Below are 6,736 nucleotides of genomic sequence, written 5' to 3'. Positions count from 1 at the left end.
TTCATTTCTAAAAGGTTTTATCTAACAAATTTAATATTAAACACACATCACATATTTTCCTCGCATGAATATAGTGGTAAGTCACTTATAAGTCAATAACATCATAACACTTTAAGTAATGTTTGGATATTAAACACACAGTGCATATTTTCCCCGTATGAACATATAAAATCATTGAAACACACCAATATTGCTGAATCAGTGGGAACCCTGGGTTTGTTTCCCTGCAACAAGAGAGTCCCATCGAGGGGTGATGAGAGACAGCGATACTCGAAGGGGGTTCCTTATGTCCAGTCTATTCCGCAATTTAGTTTTTGTTGCATTCATTGCAGAAAATCCCGCTTCGCAGAGATATAATGTTGGAAATGGAAGCAACGTTTTCAGTGCTTTCATGGCTATCTCAGGATATTCAGCCATGACTTTGATCCAGAATCCCAGCAGAGATATTATGTCAAACATACTTTTCAGCCTACCGTCATTTGCAAGCTCAAGGAGTTGATCTTCTTCCCACACTGATGTTGATGATTCACCAGGGACATTCACAAATGGGTCACAGTCCCATTCCTTTGCATGTCTTGGGTTATTTGCAGTTGGGAATTAACGCTCAAACTCTGTCGACAGCGAAGATAGCTGATCGCGCACCAGCTGTGAGAAGGAGGGTGCAGCCTCAGTCTCTCCTAAAATCCCAGCTAATGTTGGGAACCTGTCAAATGTGTCCCTTTCCACTTGCCATCCCTACAGTTCCAGTTTGGCTTTAAAAGCAGACACTTTATCTGCCAACTTGAAGACAGTTGTCATTCTCTCCTGAAGTGACAAATTGAGTTCACTGAGCATGTTGAAGATGTCACACAGATAAGCGAGTTTTGCTATCCACTCCTCGTCACTAAAGTGTGCTGCCAATGGTGACATTTTTCCTGAAAGAAATCTCTGTAGCGGCTCTCTTAACTCAAAAACCCTGGCCAGGGCTTTCCCCCTTGATAGCCACCTGACTTCAGTGTGTAAGAGAAGGCGTTTGTGCTCTGCATCCATTTCCTCACAAAGATGCTCAAACAAACGTGAGTTAAGGGTTTTTGCTTTGATGTGATTGATGACTTCAACAACATCACTCAATACGCTGTTAAGATCAGGTGACATTTTTCGGCTAGCCAGCATTTCCCTGTGTATGACACAGTGTGTAGACTGACATTCAGGAGCAACCTCTTTGACTTGGGTAGTGAAACCAGACAGCCGTCCAGTCATAGCTGCAGCCCAGACTGTGCATATTCCAACACAGAATGACTAGTCCAGTTTGCCTGACATGTAGTCATTCACAGACTTGAATAGTTCTCCCCCAGTTGTGTTAGTTGGCAGTGGCAGTGCGCACAACATATCCTCATGCACATCGTTTTGAAGTATATATCGCACATAAACCAGCAGTATTGCCTTGTTGTCGACATTGGTAGACTCGTTGACCTGGACAGCCTACCATGGAGACTTATTAAGCCGTTCCAACAGCTGTGCTTCGATGTCCTCCGCTATCTCATCAATTCTCCTTGAAACTGTGGTAGCTGAAAGAGAAACCTGTGCCATCTTGTTAGCCGCAGCTTCTCCCAACAGTTCAGGGCACATGTCTTTGGCAACAGGCAGAATCAATTCTTCACCAACAGTGAAAGGCTTCTTAGCCTTAGCTATACGGCTAGCCACTAAGTACGATGCTCTCAGAGCAGCATCATTTGTGGAGGTGGTGGCTCCCAGCACTTGCTTCTGTCCCGCTTGCTCACGTTTTTTCTGCTCAAAAAATTCATCAGGTTTGGCTTTGAGTGCAGGGTGCTTGGACTCAAGGTGTCGAAGCAGTTTTGAGGCTTCATTGCCTCATTAGACAGCTTGTCTCCACATATCACAAACAGGGAACGTGCGAGTCACCGGTCACATTAAAGCCTTATTTTATGCACAACTTGTCATATTTTCTGTTGGAGAAAGCTTTCTTTTTTCTGCAGTCTCAGCCTCACTGTCTCTATGTTATCATCATCATTAGGCCTTTTATGTCCTCTACCACCTCTTCAAAAGAAACTCTCAAGTGACATCTGTTTTTTATTCATTGAGAACTTGTAGATTAATGACCGACTGATGACCACGCGTGCATTTGAGTTCAACAATGGGCGTGACAGGGAATGAGGAAAGGTGCAGCTGATTCATATCATTTCATATCACCAAATCATATCGTTTCCTTGTGGCCCAGTAGCACGTACCTTGCAGCCCGGTACCAGTCCGCGGCCCGGTGGTTGGGGACCTCTGCTCTAGGGAGATGCCAATCAATATTTGGGAAATTAGAATCTCCCAACACAACACAACACAACCCTGCTATTATTACACCTTTCCAGAATCTGTCTTCCTATCTGCTCCTCGATGTCCCTGCTATGATTGGGTGGTCTATAAAAATCACACAGTAGAGTTATTGACCCCTTCCTGTTCCTAACTTCCACAGAGACTCAGTAGGCAACCCCTCCATGACTTCCTTGTTTTCTGTAGCTGTGATACTATTTCTGATCAGCAGTGCTATGCCTTCACCTCCATTGCCTCCCTCCCTGTCCTTTCTGAAACATCTAAAGCCTGGCACTCTAAGTAACCATTCCTGCCCTTGAGCCATTCAAGTCTAAGTAATGGCCACAACATCATAGTACCAAGTACTGATCCATGCTCTAAGCTCATCTGCTTTATTCATAATACACCTTGCATTAAAATAGACACATCCCAAATCATCGGTCTGAGCGCATCCCTTCTTTATCACCTGCCTCACACTATCTACAAGCTTTTTTTTATTTGTGAACCAACTGTCCCTTCGTCTGTCTGTTCAGTTTGGTTCCCACCTCCCTGGCAATTCTAGTTTAAACTTCTCCAATAGTCTTACCAAACCTCCCTGCCAGGATATCGGTTCCCCTTGGATTCAAGTGCAACCCATCATTTTGTACAGGTCATACCTGCCCCAAAAGAAGTTCCAATGATCCAGAAATCTCAGTCCCTGCCCCCTGCTCCAATCCCTCAGCCACGCATTTATCCTCCACCTGACTCTATTCCTATACTCATTGTTGCGTGGCACAGGCAGTAATCCAGAGATTACTGCCTTTGAGGTCCTGCTTCTCAACTTCCTTCCTAACTCCCTGTAGTCTGTTTTCAGGACCTCCTCCCTTTTCCTACCTATGTCGTTAGTACCATATGTACCACAGCCTCTGTCTGTTCTCCTTCCCACTTCAGGATATCATGGACACGATCAGAAACATCCTGGATCCTGGCACCTGGGAGGCAAACTACCATCCATGTTTCTTTCCTGAGTCCAGAGAATCACCTGTCTGACCCCCTAACTAACTAGGGTCTGATCCCCTATTGCTCTGCCATCCTCTTCAATTCCCTACCCTTCTGAGCCACAGGGCCAGACTCTGTGCCAGTGAAGTGACTCACTGTTGCTTTCCCCAGGAAGGCCTCCCACCTCAACAGTACTCAAACAGGAGTGCTTACTGTTAAGGCGGGCAGCCATTGGGGTACCCTTTAGTGTCTGAATCTTGCCCTTCCTTCTCCTTTGTATTTGTTAATAGTCAAATGTACATCTTTCCACATGCAGCATAATTTAGGCCCCAGCAAACTCCATCATATGAAAGGCAAGCCATGCAACTTTGCTGCAGTAATAGAAAGGATTCATGAAGAAAGTTTGTTTGATATGGATTTGCAAAATTCACAGTATAACATATGTCATCAAAATAGAAGAACATGAGTAAGTGGGATATAACAGGGTTTGGACACAATCACAGTTTGATTAGGTTAAATGGATACAATTTCCAAATTAGTATTTAAACTGGTAATACAGTGAACCACTAAAGGATAGTAGTAAACTTAAAGGTAAAATAAACAAGCTGGTGGAATAGATGGATGGGGAGAGAAGTGCATTGTCTTTAAAAAGCACCAACGTCATGACAAATATGAGATCAGAATTAAGTAACTGAGGATCACTTCCATTGGATTTGGTTGAATGCTGCTAAATTTCAGGTTCAATGGGAGCTTAATGAAGTATATTGGTTGGATATATATCACATGATTTGGATAGATGTTGTCAAATTTCTGTGGTCCTAACATCAAGCAAGTATGTACATAGCATTCTTACTAAGTATACCCTTCAGCATAATCAAATTTTTTTGGATTTTAGGTTTTGCATTTAAGTGCAGACTCACAAATACGGATGTTATAAAGACAGGTGGAAGGACAGGAGGAGTTGACAAGCAGGGAGTCTGCAGAAGGACTTGGACTAGCTTGGAGAATGGGCAAAGAAGTGGCAGATGGAATACAAGGCTGGAAAACTTACAGTCATGCACTTTGGCAGAGGAATAAAGGCATAGTGTACTGATGTGCTACACACAGCGCTGAAATAACGACACGCAGTCGGTAAGTCGTTTCGAGACTAGTTTATTCAAACTTCACGGCACTGGCATTTAAATCCCTAGCGCCCGCCATGAGAGCCAACTTCAAGTGACGGTGGAAGCGTTCCACTACTCCGTTCGACTGTGGGTGGTAGGCAGTACTGTGGTGTAGCTGCGTTCCCGACAGGCTGGCCACAGCTGACCACAGGCAGGAGGTGAACTGGGCGCCTCTGTAGGAGGTAATGTGGGCCGGTACCCCAAAACGTGCTACCCAGGTTGCAATCAGTGCTCGGGCGCAGGAATCGGCAGATGTGTCGGTGAGCGGGACCACCTCTGGCCACCTCGTGAACCGGTCTACCATAGTTAGGAGGTACCGTGCTCCTCGGGACACTGGTAGGGGGCCCACGATATTCACATGAATGTGGTCGAACCTCCGGTAGGTGGGTTCGAACTGCTGTAGCGGGGCTCTAATGCGCTGCACCTTGGCTGTTTGGCACTGCACGCACGTTCTGGCCCATCCACTGACCTGCTTGCAAAGTCCATGCCATGCGTCCATTAGCCGCTGGAACGTCTTTGCGGCATTCTTCAGGCCGAACAGCATTCAGAGGAGCTCAAACAGGCGGAATGGGGTGATTAGTGCCGTTTTGGGGATGACTTCAGGGTGCACTGGGATTTGATGGTATCCCTGGACAAGGTCTATTTTGGAAAATATTCTTGCCCCATGCAGGTTTGCTGCAAAGTCCTGTATGTGTGTCATGGGGTAGTGGTCTGGAGTTGTAGCCTCGTTCAGTCTGCGGTAGTCGCCGCATGGTCTCCAACCCCCGGCTGCTTTGGGCACCATGTGCAGGGGGAGGCCCATGGGCTATTGGACCTGCGTACGACCCCCAATTCCTCCATACTCTTGAACTCCTCCTTTGCCAGGCAGAGCTTTTCCGAAGGGGTGCCTTCGAGCGCGGGCATGGAAGGGTGGTCCCTTGGTTGGGATGTGGTGCTGAACCCCATGTCTGGGCATGGCTGCCGTGAACTGCGGTGCCTGAATCGATGGAAAGTCCACCAGGATTCTGATGAATTCATTGTCTGACAGCGTGATGGAGTCCAGGTGTGGGGCTTCACCCAGGAAGAACGTTTGCAAAGTCTCGGCATGTACCAGTCTTTTCCCTTGCAAGTCGACCAGCAGGCTGTGAGCTCACAAGAAGTCCGCCCCCAGGAGTGGTTGGGTCACCGCGGCCAGTGTGAAGTCCCACGTGAACCAGCTGGCGCCGAAATGCAGCTGCACTGTGCGGGTGCCATAGGTCCATATCGTGCTGCCATTTGCGGCCCTCAGGGTGGGTCCTGGCTTCCTGTTGCAGGTGTTGTACCCCATCAGGGGTAAGATGCTGATTTCCGCTCCGGTGTTAACCAAGAAGTGGCGTCCCGACTGTTTGTCCCAGACGTACAAGAGGCTGTCCTGGTGGCCAGCCACCATAGTCATTAATGGCAGCTGGCCCTGGCCCTGGCCCTTGCAGGGCGGGCGACAACAGTGGGCTTTTGTGCCCCACTGCTGGTGGTAGAAACACCACTGTTCACTGGCCTCCTCACTCCTGTCTCTGTGTTGTGTGCGCCCCCCTGCCAGGCCTGGTCTGATCTGCTGTTGGGCATGGCCTGGTGATCTGACTGACAGACGCCACGCTCTCCCTCTTGGCTTTCCACAGCACGTCTGCCCGGGCCGCCACCTTCCGGGGGTCGTTGCAATCTGCGTCAGCCAGCAGCAGATGTATGTCCTCGGGCAGTTGCTCTAGGAATGCTTGCCCGAACATGAGGCAGGGCTTGTGTCCGTCAGCCAGGGCCAGCATCTCGTTCATCAATACTGACGGCAGTCTGTCTCCCAAACCATCCAGATGAAGCAGGTGGGCACCCGGCTCATGCTGTGAGAGGCCAAAGGTCCCAATGAGCAGCGCTTTGAATGCTTCATACTTGCCTTCTTCCGGGGACGACTGTATGAAATCCGCAACCTGGTTGACCGTCTCCTGGTCAAGGGTGCTCACCACGTGGTAGTAACGCGTCGAATCAGAAGAGATCTGCCAAACCTGGAACTGGGCTTCTGCTTGGCTAAACCACATGCGTGGTCGCAGCGTCCAGAAAGTAGGAAGTTTTAGTGAAACTGCATGAACAGATGAAGAGTCGGGTTTAGAGGGAAAATAAATCAGCCATGACTGAATGAATATTTGTTGTTATTGGTTGAATAGCCTAATTCGGCTCCTATGTCTTCTGCACTTAAAGCCTAAGTCATGCTAGAATTTGGAAAAATTTACCACTCAGAGCTCTGAAGGAAGTATTAGTGATGCTAATTTCTCAAATTGAATCCAATAGAC

General features: G+C 47.8%; 1 pseudogene; it reads right to left on the bottom strand.

Moving 5' to 3' along the window:
• Positions 1-771: 771 nt before the first annotated feature.
• Positions 772-1,883, bottom strand: LOC132407251 (SCAN domain-containing protein 3-like; annotated as a pseudogene).
• Positions 1,884-6,736: the final 4,853 nt, after the last annotated feature.

Source organism: Hypanus sabinus, chromosome 18, assembly GCF_030144855.1.
Source record: "Hypanus sabinus isolate sHypSab1 chromosome 18, sHypSab1.hap1, whole genome shotgun sequence".
NCBI lineage: Eukaryota > Metazoa > Chordata > Chondrichthyes > Myliobatiformes > Dasyatidae > Hypanus > Hypanus sabinus.
Note: the sequence above shows the minus strand (reverse complement) of the source record. Positions and strands in the feature narration are given on the sequence as shown.